Source organism: Gigantopelta aegis, chromosome 6, assembly GCF_016097555.1.
Source record: "Gigantopelta aegis isolate Gae_Host chromosome 6, Gae_host_genome, whole genome shotgun sequence".
In the NCBI taxonomy this organism is placed as follows: Eukaryota; Metazoa; Mollusca; class Gastropoda; order Neomphalida; family Peltospiridae; genus Gigantopelta; species Gigantopelta aegis.
In genome coordinates, this window is record NC_054704.1 from 81,758,616 (window position 1) to 81,773,697 (window position 15,082).

The 15,082-nt window shown below is 35.0% G+C and overlaps 1 protein-coding gene across 8 annotated transcripts in view; it reads left to right on the plus strand.

The window, feature by feature from the left end:
- The first annotated feature begins 220 nt into the window (after positions 1-220).
- Positions 221-15,082, plus strand: part of LOC121375047 — an 89,543-nt gene continuing 74,681 nt past the window's right edge. For 6 of the 8 annotated variants that reach the window (XR_005958271.1, XM_041502260.1, XM_041502257.1 and 3 more), the window contains exon 1: positions 8,875-8,996. The gene's annotated coding sequence lies outside the window, so the exon portion shown is untranslated. Of the gene's footprint in view, positions 367-8,874; positions 8,997-15,082 lie in introns of those variants that run through there. The other 2 variants (XM_041502258.1, XM_041502259.1) reach the window with 2 other exon arrangements.

A 15,082-nucleotide genomic window follows, 5' to 3' on the forward strand; every position in this document is an offset into this window, starting at 1 on the left:
TGACCTCTATTCATGTATGTATTGAGATATGTCATCATTATGAGATAATTTATTGGTATGCCTCTTTGCAAGCCATTGTTGTCCATCCTGCCATGACTGATCTGGATGCTTACACTGGTCTTGTTTTCTCATTATCATCTTGCCGAAAATGTGCCAGCATCAATCTTGATATGTGTCTCAGTACCTGGCACTCTGTAGAGGCATTATTCTGTCTTCACGGAAAAAGTGGTTCCTACCGTTACATGTTTGTGTGTGATTCCATTACAGGAGTAAGTGGACATGCTACATGTACCTGTGCTAGCTGTGTGGATCTCCAAGATGATGACACGAGGAATTCCCCGGAGAATGCAGACATGTGGATCAAAGGTGAGACCATTTATGCACTGGTCTTTGAGCACAGTTTTTGAATGTACTACATTACTGTTTAAGACAAACTTGGAAAAAGAAATAATTTAAAAAACATGTTGCTGTAACTTTGCTGAAGAAGAATAATTTCCCTCAGTTCAGGGTTTTTTCAATATTAGTTTCTTCCCCCTTTTTTTCTCCGATTTTTTGTTAATTCATAAATAAATTTTGAACTCTTAAAATGTACATATATGTAGGTATGCAGAACAATGTTTTCGGTTATAAATGCTGTCTACAACCCTCCCAAAAAAAACAAAAAACAAAACAAAACAACAAAAAAACCCCAGAAAATCCAGCAAACAATGACCTAACCTAAAAGTATGTTGTCAAGTTGCAAAATGTTACATGCTACATTAGGTGTGGAACGATGTGAGCTGCATACATAATACTGTACATTTATTATTCTCTTAAAATCTGTTACGCTTGGTGGTCTAGCTGACACCACCGTGCTTCATTGTTACAACATATTTGAAATATTTGTTTTTGTTCATGGCATACAGTAGCGACTGGGATTGGGTTAACACTATTTATATTCAATGTTAATTTTCTGGACCATATACATGTAGATTTTGTACAGATTTCATAGAAACAGCTAGCTTAAAATGTAAATTTTATTGATTTCTGGATCTTGAAGAGCAAAACTGAGAAAATTGTTATAATTTCTGTGTTGCCATTATGAAGCAAAAATGCAAGATGTAGATATTAGTTCCAGTGGCAGCTATGGCAGCATCAACATTTTCATTTAACTAAAAATTAAAGTTTCATGTTTAGTTCCATATCTTACAAACCTAAATCAATGATACATGGTTTATAGTTGAACCAATGGATGTTCATCACAATGCATACATGCAAAATGTTAAAAATTAAATTAACGTTTTAATAAAAAATAATTTAAAAAATAAAAGTTTAATTTTAAAATTTGTGTTTAACATGCATTAACATGAGCATCTATGGCTGAAGCTATCAGTGACTTGAAAATTCCACAGTGTGATAGATCGCAGGATCCATCGTCTTCAATATATTTAGGGGGCGGGACGTAGGCCAGTGGTAAAGCACTCACTTGATGTGCGGTCAGTTTAGGATCGATCCCTGTTGGTGGCCCCATTGGGCTATTTCTCATTCCAGCCAGTGCACTACAACTGGTGTAACAAAGGCCGTGATATGTACAATCCTGTCGGTGGGATGGTGCATATAAAAGATCCCTTGCTATTAATCGAAAAGAGTAGCCCGTGAAGTGACAACAGTGGCTTTCCTCTCTCTCTATATATATCAGTGTGGTCCTTACCATGTCTGGCGCCATATAACTGTAAATAAAATGTGTTGAGTGCGTCGTTAAATAAAACATTTCCTTCCTTCAGTAGACTTACAACATTTCTCAGTCCTGGCTAGTGCTCTCTTCAAAAACTATATATGGGAAAGTGCATTTTACGTGTTCCTTGCTGCTTTATTGTTAGGAGTTCAGGGCTCGAATTTAACAGCGGCACTGATAACAATTGCCTTCGTTGAGATATAAATTGCCATAGGTAGAGAGCATCACCGATGACACTTTTGTGCAGTCGGTAAAGCTCCTCAACAATGGCGAAATGTATACACCTGGTGTACATTATCTGACAATATTTAACATTTGCACATTAAAAGATGTCTACAAATAACAAGATAGCCTTTCAGTCAGGTTTATTTTCTGCAAGTGTCACTTTTTAAAAAATTGCCATAGGCAGGCTCAAAATTGCTGTCGGTGGACTCTTTCACCCTTTGCAATTCTTTTAAATATTGCCATGGGAGACAAATTCTTAAGTTCAAGCCCTGGAGTTGCTTTTTTCTTGTCATAACCATATCATAACCATACCATGTCTTGAAATAACCATATGTTTGACACCAGACAGCCATGGTTTAAAATGTGGTGAGGTGTCGTTAAACAAATATTCCTTTCCTTTCCTTGATCAAGTGTTGGCCACTAATTGTTTTCAAGTACATGCATGCACTCGACAAAGGAAATCTAAATAAGTAATGAGCTGTCAGAACTAATGTTGAGGGTAAAGAGCAATACGTGTATGCAAAAGAAACAATTTAGCTCCGAAGTGACAAGATATTACTCCTTCACATGCATTTGTGTGCTTTAGTGTGAAATTAGTGCAGAATGGTGCCAAACCTGATTAATGTATTGCCATTGTGTCTGTACTGTAAACTGACATTGGTTAATTATATATGCATGTATTTATGACAGTGAAACATGACTGAAATATATATTGTGATGCTGCTGTGTAATATCTGTGGTATTATATACTCGTTGTTTTGAGTCCTATTTGGACTTATATAACTCATCTTTTAAGCTTCATCAGCTGTTTACTCAAAATAAAATATATTACCATGATGCAGACCTGTTCTACACACATCCTTCAGGCTGCATAATTAAAATTCTTTGCATATGCATTAAGCATTTAATACATAAAGTTTATTCTAAATGTGGACATACATGTACTCAATATCTGATATAATGGACCATGTTATTTATGTCTTGTGTCTGGGAAAGTGCATATTAAAAGATCCTTGCTGCTGTATAGAAGGAATAGCCTATGTGAATATGAATATTATGATAGCAGCAAATCTGTTACTTAATATTCCCATCCCAATCAGTGCACCACAACTATATGGTTTATAAAAGGTTGTGGTATGTGCTAACATGTCCACAAAAGTGCATATAAAAGATTCCTTGCTCCTAATGGAAAAATGTAGCAGGTTTCTTCTAAAGTTTTTTGACAGTTACCAAATGGTGGACATCCAATGGCCGATGATTAATGAATCAATGTGTTCTAATGGTGGTGTTAAACAAAACAAACTTTAACTTACCAAAATTTAATACTAGCTAGACCTAGCATTTAAATTGTTTATATTTAATACTAGCTAGACCTAGCATTTAAATTGCTTTATATTTAATACTAGCTAGACCTAGCATTTAAATTGCTTTATATTTAATACTAGCTAGACCTAGCATTTAAATTGCTTTATGTTTAATGTAATACTAGCTAGACCTAGCATTTAAATTGCTTTATGCTTAATGTAATACTAGCTAGACCTAGCATTTAAATTGCTTTATGTTTAATGTAATACTAGCTAGACCTAGCATTTAAATTGCTTTATGTTTAATGTAATACTAGCTAGACCTAGCATTTAAATTGCTTTATATTTAATGTAATACTAGCTAGACCTAGCATTTAAATTGCTTTATATTTAATGCCTAATAGTTCAGATAAAATAATGCATGAAGTTGTCACTAAACATTCCAATTCTTGTCATATTGCATGTTCATAAAAAAATAGTTGATTCTATAAGAATGTAGTAAACTGTGGTTGAGTTTCACTGTAAGCAGGGCTTCTAGAAAATTTTTTAATCTATGATTTTACAAATTTACTAGTCACAATTAAAAATTCACTAGCCCTACTTTACTTTAAGTTAGACAATTTTACTAAATAATAGTAATAATCAGATTATGTCACCTAAAGAGGGAGATGGAGCTTAAAAAACACTAACATTGGGGATTGGGGTGAGGTCAGAATATTTATATTTACAAAATAAGACTTAACTGCAACATTTTACCAAAGCAAATTCACTAGCCGTCGTGCATGACAGTAGTAGTTATTTACTAGCCCAACATTGAATATCACTAGCCATGGGAGTGGGGCTACCATAATATAGAAGCTCTGCTAGCCGTCGGGCATGGCAATAGTATTTATTTACTAGCCCAACATTGAATATCACTAGCCATGGGAGTGGGGCTACCATAATATAGAAGCTCTGCTAGCCGTCGTGCATGGCAATATTAGTTATTTACTAGCCCAACATTGAATATCACTAGCCATGGGAGTGGGGCTACCATAATCTAGAAGCTCTGCTAGCCGTCGTGCATGGCAATAGTAGTTATTTACTAGCCCAACATTGAATATCACTAACCATGGGAGTGGGGCTACCATAATCTAGAAGCCCTGCTGTAATAAAAGTTTACAAGACGTAATTATTTGATGGAACTGAATTACCACATGACCATAAAATCTTACAAGTGTACGATTTAATTCCTACCACTAATTCATTCCGGACTCGGTCGGTACAGTACTTATCTTCCGTGACAACAGCGGCATATAATGTTTATTCCGAGTCGTCATTTATCCTGTTTATGTCTTTTGCACATACACATAAATTGTCACACTAAAAAACATGACATTTAACTGCGTGTAGACATTAACTTAGGGTTTTATGATGGTAAACTCGGTCACCAAGCAATTTCTCCAGTTTGCAGCAAGCAGGTTAATATTATGTCAGAGCGGAATTATTGTGCTCATAGTAACACGATATACTGCCTGGTGCTTGTCTGTTATCAAGAGCTCACCATTTGGTTCATTGCTAAGAACATTTAGCTTGCTGGTAAAGCATCTAAGGTACTAGATGTCATGGGATCAATGTTGTTTGTTCATTTGAATTGTTAATTTTATTTAAACACATCATACAGTCTTTGCATACTCACCTTTAATCTTTTTTCTTTATTATTTGTTGTTGAAACTGCTTACTGTTTAGAATGACGTTTCTAAAGTTTGTTTTGTTTAACGACACCACTAGAGCACATTGATTTGTTAATCATCGGCTATTGGACGTCAAACATTTGATCATTTGCAGGGCTTCTAGTATTTTAATAAAATCCACTAGTCATGGGATCAGTGATTTTAAACATTTATTAGCCACGATTAAAAATTCACTAGCCCTACCTTACTTAAGTTAATACAGTCTTACTAAATAATAGTAATAATCAGATATGTCACCTAAAGAGGGAGATAGAGCTTAAAAACACTAACATTGGGGGTTGGGGTGGGGGGCAGGATATTCATATGTACAAAATAGACTTAAAACAGCAACATTGACCCCCAAAAAAGTTCACTAGCCGTCGGGCATGCCAATAGTAGTTATTTACTAGCCCAGCATTGAATACTACTAGCCATGGGAGTGGGGCTACCATAATCTAGAATCCCTGTCATTTGTGACATATATTTTACAGAGGTGGGAATTCTCCTCGGATCATCTGTTTTCCTCTCATGGAACATTGCGTTTCCTCGCATTTTAATCGTCCTTTCCTCCAAAATATGTCAGATGGCACAGATTTTAATCAATGATTTCAAGAATTTTTGGGACCCCTCTAGATTTCCTCTTTTTTCATAGTTCACCAATTCCCACCCCTGATTTTAAGATGAGACCTACTGTATTTGTCCCATTAGAAGCAGGGGATCTTTTATAATTATGCACTTTCCCACAGACAGGACAACACATACATTTTATGTACTAGTCATGAGGCACTAGCTGGGACAGGGGGGAAATTGTTTTGGAGAATGGGTCCACTGAGGAGATTCGATCCTTTGATCCTTCGACCCAAACAGCTCAGGCAAGCACTCTACCAACTGAGCTAGATCCCGTCCTTTGAAGTTTCTCACTGGAACTGTTATTTCCAATTAGGGAGGCCTAAAGTTGTGTCCAGTCCATCTACCTGACATGGAATAAAGATTCATTAAAGTGTTGTGTGAGTCAGATCAGCGAGGTGTGTTTTTGTGTGGGAGTGCAGTGAAATTGAATGGGTGTGTGTCGTTACACGTGTTTACTCCACTGCAGCGAAATGGCCACCTTGTATTCACGGATTAGCCTTGTAGGCTGTATTGACTGGCATGCTTCAGTTCACCTACCCTGTGCAGACGGGTCTCGTGACGAAGGCAAAAAGAAAGGAAAGGAATGATTATTTAATGACACTGCAGAATACTGTTTTTGTGGCATTGCGACACCAAAACATTGGTTTTAAATACAGTATTTGCCATGATCGGAGTCTTAAGGTGAGCTGAAGATCACTCTTCTGAAATGGTGCTAGGTGAGCAATGACATGAAGTTTCAAATGAAATGTATTAAACATTTTATTGCAAGGCAATCAGTTTGTTACTTTTTAAAATACTTTCCAGGTGTGTGTAGAGGGGTAGTGCAAGTGATCGTGTGCCTTTCCTGATGGTCAGGTCAGGTCAGGTGATAGGGTTCAATGTGCACATTCAGAGCAAGCTGTTGTAGAGCACACCTGTCATGGGCGCAGGTGTTGACTTACACACCGGCTCCTTAGTCCAGGACACATTTCCTGATAGAAATAAACAACTTTTTATACAACATGTATAATATGGCATCTAGGGTATCGGAAATAGCAGCTGATCAAAAAATTAGAAAGAACCCCCCCCACCAAAATATTCAAAATTTATAAAATGTTTTTGGCATTACCTAACACTGACTTAATTCTAAAGCTCTGGCACTTACCAAATTTGCCAGTTGCGAATTTTAAAAACAATTGGCAAATTTTATTTTCATTTGGCAAAATAATTCCATGTAATAATTGATATTTTGATACAAAAGAACTGGGTTTCTGCAATTTTTTGAAGATTAATAGATAAGTTGGCGAAATTTTCTGCTGACCCAGAGCTGGACCTGACATGGTATTAAAACAGGCAGCATTGAAAAATAAAGAGAAAAAAATCCTTTGAAAACACATTACCAAAATTATTATTTTTTCAGTCTAACAAATATTTAAAGGCACATGCTGTATCTATTAAGCATGTTAAAATTAAGCTATAATTAATTTTTTTAAATAAGTTATATACATGTGTCCTGCTTACAATGTCTTCTTAAAGATGGTAAATCAAGGTTGCATAATGGTGGCTTTCCGCCAAATTATTTAACTTTTGCTTTGAAATGTAGACATCATACTATCAACTAAAAAATTACAGCAAACAATTTAATTTACTAAAGTAAAACATTTTTATTGGAGTATATTTAATGGACAATTTACAGAATTGGGTATATTCATTTGAGGTAAACACTCTGTAACATTATGCCAGACAGATATTGCCAACAAGTTTGTTGTCTTTATGCAACTCATCTGTCTCTGATGGCCCTATTTAGCTGCTGGCACTCAACTTGCCAGAATTTGTGAATTTGCTAGTTTGTTATGGCATTACTAAGACAGGAATCAGTTGTACTAAACTTGACTCTGTTTGTATGGCATGCAAAGATTATGAGTGAGATCAATTACTTTGTTAGTAGTAATAATGAATAAAAAATAGAGAGAAATAATGTGCATGTTTTTGAAAACCCAATGTGTTTCTGGTCATCCAGTGGTTCCTAATACATTTTATTTTAAATACAAATCATAACTTGGGAATTAGGATCAGTGCTGTTAATATTCAAAATACAACAATCACTACCAAACCATGCTAACCTTTTGGTCTGATAATTGTGACATGTCTTTTGAGAGATGAAAGACATTCCAACAATATAAATGTAAGCATTACCTTACAAAGTCTTCATACTTTAGAATATAAAAAAGGTAACTTAGTTACTGTTTTGTTTGATCATTTCTAGATGTATTCGTACATATTTAGAGTCATGTTCCTGTATTCTAGAAGTATGGATAGATTCAGTGGTTGGGTGTGCAGATGGCTTAATGAAGAGAACAGTGAAATATGAGTAGGTAAATACATGTATATGTAGCTGTTTGAACAAATGAATACCGGGAGTAACCATATAAACTGATAGTTACTACATTTAATTTGATGGATGGATGATAGTAATAGAAATAAGCAGAATTTTTTACTAGTCCAACGGACAAATACATCTAGAAATTTATTTGCCCATCAGTATTTTCACTTGTCCAAATAAATAGTTTGTTTTATCTCAGTACAAGGATGATGTCTTTGATTGCTTAAAATGAAACTGTATTGAACATTTTCACTTGTCCACTGGACAACCACCAATATACATTTCACTTGTCTGAATAGATTTTCATTTGTCATGACAAATGGACAAGTGCTTATTTTGAACTCTGGATGAATGAGTGGATGGCTCCATGGGTGGATGGATGGATGAGTGGATAAATGAACAAGTGAATGGATAGATGGAATTACAACCATACAGCTAATTTATATTTCAGTCAAGTTGTACATGTAACTGTGTTTTTATAATTCAGTATTAATTGTTATATTTTAGTTGGTCCTGACAAATACCTAACAAATATTCATATCTCCTAAGTTCAAGGGCCATAACTCTGTCAAAAATGGGTAAATCCCATGAAATCAAACTTGATATGTAATTCTACATGCACAAGTTGTACACAAAATGTCAGCTCAGTATCCTGAGGCATTGCAAAAACAATTCCAGAAAACTATCTTAGACAGACAAATGGATGGACAGACAGACAGAAAAGCTATAGTCCTCTCCAGTAGGTCTGGTAAGGGACTACCCTCACTCCCACCCCCACAAATCCTCGTGAACACTGATCTACTTTTATAGTCTGCTCATCGCACCAGTAACAGATAACCCATGCCTGTCATATCGCCTAATAATAACAGCGAGTGAGCGTTGACAGGACTACATGCGACACGGCTGCGACTCTACTTAGCAGGGTTTGTTTGTCCTCACAGGGTGTACTCTCGACTTGATCAACGTTCAGCACAGAAGACAAGTCAGTCGGCTTGGCAGTCTTTGTGTGATCGGTGGACACTATTACTTTATTCTTTCATGAGATAAAGGTAAAATTCTGTTGTATTTTGGTACCAACTGTAGTCATAGTGTGTCGGCTTGCTGTAAATGTTTTTAGTTCTGTCAGTAATGTTCCATTTATGTTGCAGATGTGACGTGTATATTGTTGTACGTTGAAAAGTTACCGGAGTGTTTAAAGTTGCGGGAGAATCGTGTTAAAGTTAAATAGATATTGTTAAAAAAAGAATCTAAATTTAAAATCCAATAATGTTTTCTTCTGTTTTGTTTTGTTTTGTTTTTTGCTTTGTGGTATAATCTAGGTATGCATACGTATGCATTATGCTATTGTCATCTTGCTTAATTATACTGGTTTCTTTATGTATGTTTAGGTGGTTAGTATTATGATTGTAACAACATATTTTAATTGAGCTATCTAATTTCTGTTAATTTTGTATCAATGCATTAGTAGCTTAATAAATCTAATAATATTTCTAAAAGATAATTTTGTTTATATTTTTAAATATTCACCATAACGTGTAAATTTTCATCCAGTGCCAGGACATCTGTGCATTTTCTTTGTTGCACAACACAATGGGTGCAAAAAACGAGAGTGGATTACATCTTTTATTTCTCCCAACAAACTACAGAGAAATATTAATAAAATATGCTGTCATGAACGTCTCTATATTAATCTTTATCGTTCTGCCTCAAGCAGTTCGACTATGGGAAATTGATAATAATTTCTCAAACTGTGGACTTAATGCCTGGCATGGTTATTGATATTTATGTTCAAACTTTGACCCCGTTCGGCTGTTATCCCATGCTGTATTGATCGTAGCAATAACCGGTGACATGGAACGTGCCTTTCTTAATCCAACAGGCCCAAGTTAGTTTCATTGATACTGGGATTGTTTGGAACAGCCAAAAGGCTGCATCCCACACTTCATGTCCTGGTCTTCTGTAGTGTGTTTTGTTCCCTCTCTGTTTGAGCATCGCATCGTGTGAGGGGAATTACCATCACGAGTCATAGTTTCTAGGAAAAGTAATTGTTCTTTTGTTCATGTGTTACTAGAAGGTAAGAGTAATAGACTGCTTCACTTGAGATAAATATAAAATAATTATCCTTCAAAGTAGGCCTGCTATTAAATTGGACTTTTAAACTAAAATGTATTATACAAAAATCTGGGGTTTTTCTTTTCCATTTCCCTTGCTGTTTGTCTTTCTTTTGTTGTCACACTCTGATCCCCCCCCCCCCCCCCCCATTTTACCTGATTTTAGTTTTCCCTCTGTTTCCTTCTTTTTATTTAAAAAAAAGTCATTTATATTCTTGAAATGTAAGAAAGACTCAAATAATCAAATAATGTTATACCTGTTTAGCATGTATCTATATCACCTGTTAAATATGTTAAAATTTCATCTTTTTGATGTTCATATAATTCTACCCATTTGTGTAATCGAAAGTTGATCGGTTGGTGCCAATGGATTATAATAATTATTATGATATTGCAACCGATTCCCAACACTGCTATCAAGTTTCTTATTTCATTCTCTAAATCATAGTTGTTAAACTATCATATGTTAATAATTAAGCTAACTATATTGATTAAACAAGCAGTTTGATTTCAAATTTTGTTCAAGCAACATTACCCTATGTGTTGCTAATTAAGTATCATGTGTATTGTTAGTTGTTCATAACTGCTGAAACAGTTGTATTTAAATTAGAATGGCTGCCAATTCATACAACCTGGATATACACACGTAGACAGGACCATAAAAATATCAATGAAACAAATAAAAATCAATAATAGCCAGTATTAATTTATACGTCATAGGAAATCAATCAGAATGTCTGTATTAAGCGTTGTGTGATGACAGATGGCACATACATATTTATTATAAAAATAACTTTCCTCTTGAATACAGGACACACTGATAAACACAATAAACTGATTAAGGAAATATGTTTATTGAGAGAGAGAGAGAGAGAGAGAGAGAGAGTGAGAGAGTGAGAGAGAGAGAGAGAGAGAGACAGAGAGACAGAGAGAGAGAGAGAGACAGAGAGAGTGTGTGTGTGTGTGTGTGGTGTGTGTGTATGTATGTATGTATGTATTTCTAAGAATTTTGCTGGTGCTTGCAAGTTAGTTTAATGTTGACCTTCATTTCGTACAAACTAGAATCCCTAGATCAATGAAACTTGGTTTATAGTATTGATTTTCATCACATTGCTTGTGAAAATAATAAAACAATTTAATTAAAAGTTTCTTTATTAAAAAAAAATTAAAAAAATTTTTAAAAAACTTTTTCAATTATTTATTTTTAAACATGCATTGAGATGGACATCTAATGATGCAACTGTTGGTGACATTGAATATGTTTATGATTGGTGAGACATTAAATCATAGAATTCTTGTTGGTTTTTTTATGAGGTGATCTACTCGTTCTGTGGTTACAGGTGAGTTTCCAAATATTTGCTTCCTCACATTAATCATAAATTATAAATAATAAATAAACTTAATTTTAGGCAGCCCGCTCTAAAATTGCACCAAAATTTCTCAATGAGTAGAAATTTAGGATATTTATATTATTTTGTTTTGGACGCACACTTAAATTATTAACTTCCCTCTTTTTACTTTTGAAGTAATATTCTAAATTCTGTCCTGGGTCAAATCTCTGGCTATCCAGAGACAGGACCCAGGATGGACATGCCTGAAACCTTTCTGGTATATGGGCATGTTAAAAACGTTCAAGCTCAAGCTTCCTCAAGTTGTTGATGTTGTTGTTGAATCCTTTGACATTGTTTCCTATTTCCTTTGATCTTTTAGCTTGACTATTCACTGTGGGATTGTTTTTTCATTTATCATCAAACTACAACTGTAGTTACCATCATCTTCTATTTATACATACAAATTATTTGATCCGTGCTGGGAAATTTTCTCAACCTGGTAATATTATAAAACAAATTATCTTGTGTGAAGTCGATTGTATATATATTTTTTTATTACAAACCTGTTGTTTGTAAATTTCATGCTGGTACAATCCTCATCATGATCCATGTTCGTTTCATATTTAAGCAGATTATTGTATCATACATGTATGTAAATGTGTAAAAACTTTTTTTTTCTTTAACTTATTTTTGTGCTCCAATTACGGTACAAGCATGCTGTCCTGGGCACACATATCAGCTATCTGGGCTGTCTGTCCAGGACAGTAGGTTAGTTGTTAATTGTTAGTGGTTAGTGGGAAGAGGGTGTAGTGGTCTTACCGATTGAGTCGTTAAAACTCACTTTGGGTGGGAGCTGGAACCGGACTGCAAACCCTGTACCTACAGCCTTATGTCTGATGGCTTAACCACGACACCACCGAGGCCAGTTGTTAACAGTAGTATCACTGAAATTTGGCAACCCCCAAAATTTGAACCAGAAGAGTCAGGGTAGCAAAAAAAGGGCAAGACGTGCCAATCCTCTGTATAGTTCTAGCTTGAATTCTTAATAGGATGCACACTAGTAAATTATGCAAAAGTTGTTCATTTATGTGACATTTTATTAGTTAAATACCTGTTTTTAATAAGTCTGTATTTAGAAATGAGTGAGTGGCTACTGACACTGATTTGTAAACAACAGTTTTAAAGTATTAATTTTTTGGTTGGGGGAGGGGTTCCAATGAAACTATATAAATAGTATATAACTGGTTACATGTAAGTAATATATTCTAGTTTTATTTCATTTAAAGTGGGTGTTCTGATAGAACGTGAAACATAATATATGCGTGGCAAGTTTGACAATCAAACTATTTTACAATTAACTTTTTTTTTAAAAACAGGTTATTCCAGCTAGACAACCAATAACAGGAAGAACCTGAGATATTTTATTCTCATGACACAAATACAGTCAAACCTGTGTTTGTATAAAAAGGTGGCCTCTTAAGACAGGTTTTTCCTTAATACAGATCAGTTTAAGATTAAATTATGTGATACTTTTTGAGGTGACCCTTTTTAAGATGGAGTACTGTTTAATGGAGAATGGTTGCTTAACAGATGTGTCCTTTTGAGTAGGTTTGACATTTAATATATGAATATATATTTATTCAGCCCATCCTTACATATTAAAATGGTGTCAACATTTATTCATGGTACGCTTAGCTGGTAATCTGCTGGTCTTGTACAAAAATGTCTAAAGAGATCATTTTTCTATAGAAGTGCTGATCTGTTATGTTTGCGGAGAAAGAAAAAAACTCTACGGTATATCCTATATTTGTCACGGTGTCGGATTTTTTCCACACAGTGTCGTGGCAGTGAAGCTTCCTTTGATATTAATTTACAAAGACCTACATCCACGAATCTTGTTTTTATGCCAGTATATTGTTCGTTTAACCATCACCAACTTTTACGGTATTTGAACATGGAATTTCAAATATTCAAACTTCTTGTAGGAATATAATTGCATGTGACATACCCAGTATAAGATAAATAAGTTAGTGGCTAAGCAGAGATAAAAATCCTCCATATTAAAACAAAAATTCTGCATTTTAGTGCAAACCTAAATCTATTGTCATTCTTGGTCTTTGACAGTTAGCTTGCAATATAGCCCCCTCCCCCCCCCCCCCCTTTTAGGACCCATGTTTTTTTATCGTCATATTTATCGTTAGTTAACATAAAGTTGTTAGCGAGCTGAGTTAAAATTTGATGTTAAAGTTTTGCTTTAGATCAGTTTCTCACAAACTATAAGTCCTAGGTCAATGAAACTTGGTTTATAGTTGCACCTATGAACGTTCATCACAGTGCACCAAAAATGCAGATTTTATTATTTTAAGTTAACCTTTTGAGAAAATTAATGGCTCTTGTCATTACTAAATTATTTTTCTTAACTCTAACCCTAAACTTAACCCACTTTCTTTCTGGGGAAGGCCCCCATACCCCCTGTTGACTGTGGTTGCATTCAATACCATAGTGCCATACCCAAAAATTTCTTTCTGGCAGAAACACTTATTGCTGATGAGTATAATATCCAAATTGTTAAAATTTGGGTTGGTTTTTTAAAAATTCATGTTCACGGAAATGCTTGTCATGTAAATCATTCGTTCAGTATTTGAATAAAACAAGTGGATGTCAAGCCACCCTTTACAATGTGAATTTATGAACACTAATGTTTGGTAATGGGATAATTGGTTAATATCCCCAAAACACTTAATTCAAGAGGTTAAGCCTTGTAATAAATCAGTTTTCAGTCAACTTTGATCATGCAGCACTGAAAAAAAAGGTTTGTTTTGTCTAATGACACCACTAGAGTACATTATAATCATTGGCTTTTGGATGTCAAACATTTGATAATTTTGACATATAGTCTCAGAGAGGAAATCTGCTACATTTTTCCATTAGTGGTAAGAGATCTTTTATATGCACCATCTCATACACAGCCTTTGATATACCAATCGTGGTGCACTGGCTGGAACGAGAAATACCCTAATGGGCCCACCACGGGGGATCGATCCCAGACCGACTGTGCAGTAGGCAAGCGCTTTACTACTGGTCTACGTCCTGCCCCTTTATGCAGCATTGGTACCTATATGACTTCACTGTTTTAAAAATGTATTTAAATATAATTAAGCACAAAATCTCCCCCCCCCCAAAAAAAAACAACAACAAAAAAAACAAAACAACAACACCCCCTCTGAAAAACCCAAAACAAACAAAAAAAGCAACAACAGAAAACCTCTTCAAATACAGCCGTCAGTTTATCTTATACAAGGTACTGAAAACTGCATATGCTCTTGAACACCTGTAGCATCTGTATCCACCATGCAGTGATGTTTTTGTAGAAAGCTGTGTAGAATGTCTTTGTGAAAAACAACATAAGAACGAATGCCTATCCAAGTGGCAGCTTCTTAAGCACTCTGCCATGTAATTTAGAATGACTTTACCTTCACATTCATCAGTTCCTGGATAGTCTTGTGTAATACTAAACACACATACTAAACACACACAAAATGTTGGTGTACACATAGTGGTAAAAATGAAGATCTTGAGATCGTCGTATTGCCATGGCTACATATTGATTGATCTTAAGTGAAAATGTTCTTACTGTTCATCTGTAGTTATTGCTTGTCCATCATGACCACCCCACCATGCATAATCCCTTCA